Here is a 299-nt window from a genome sequence, read left to right as displayed (position 1 = left end):
AACGTTCGTACACGTACGGAAAACCTATACACCGAGATATACGTACACACGAAAGCACATGTTCACACATTGCAGCACACAGGGCACACACAGTTGAATCCAGTGACGCAAAGCACACACGTGCGGTTTACGTGCTTGCACACCACCACAGAGAGTGACGCGGTCTCGCACAGCGTGGACACTCCGGCTGGGCACAGCACGAAATATTTGAGTTGCTTGGCAAACACGTAAATGTAAACGCCGCGTTTACATTGCCGTTTACTTTTCGCCCCCTCTGCTTCTCTCTGCGACGGCCGCTC

Source organism: Bombus impatiens, unplaced genomic scaffold (assembly GCF_000188095.3).
Source record: "Bombus impatiens unplaced genomic scaffold, BIMP_2.2 scf_0418, whole genome shotgun sequence".
NCBI lineage: Eukaryota > Metazoa > Arthropoda > Insecta > Hymenoptera > Apidae > Bombus > Bombus impatiens.
This window is presented reverse-complemented; position numbering follows the sequence as displayed.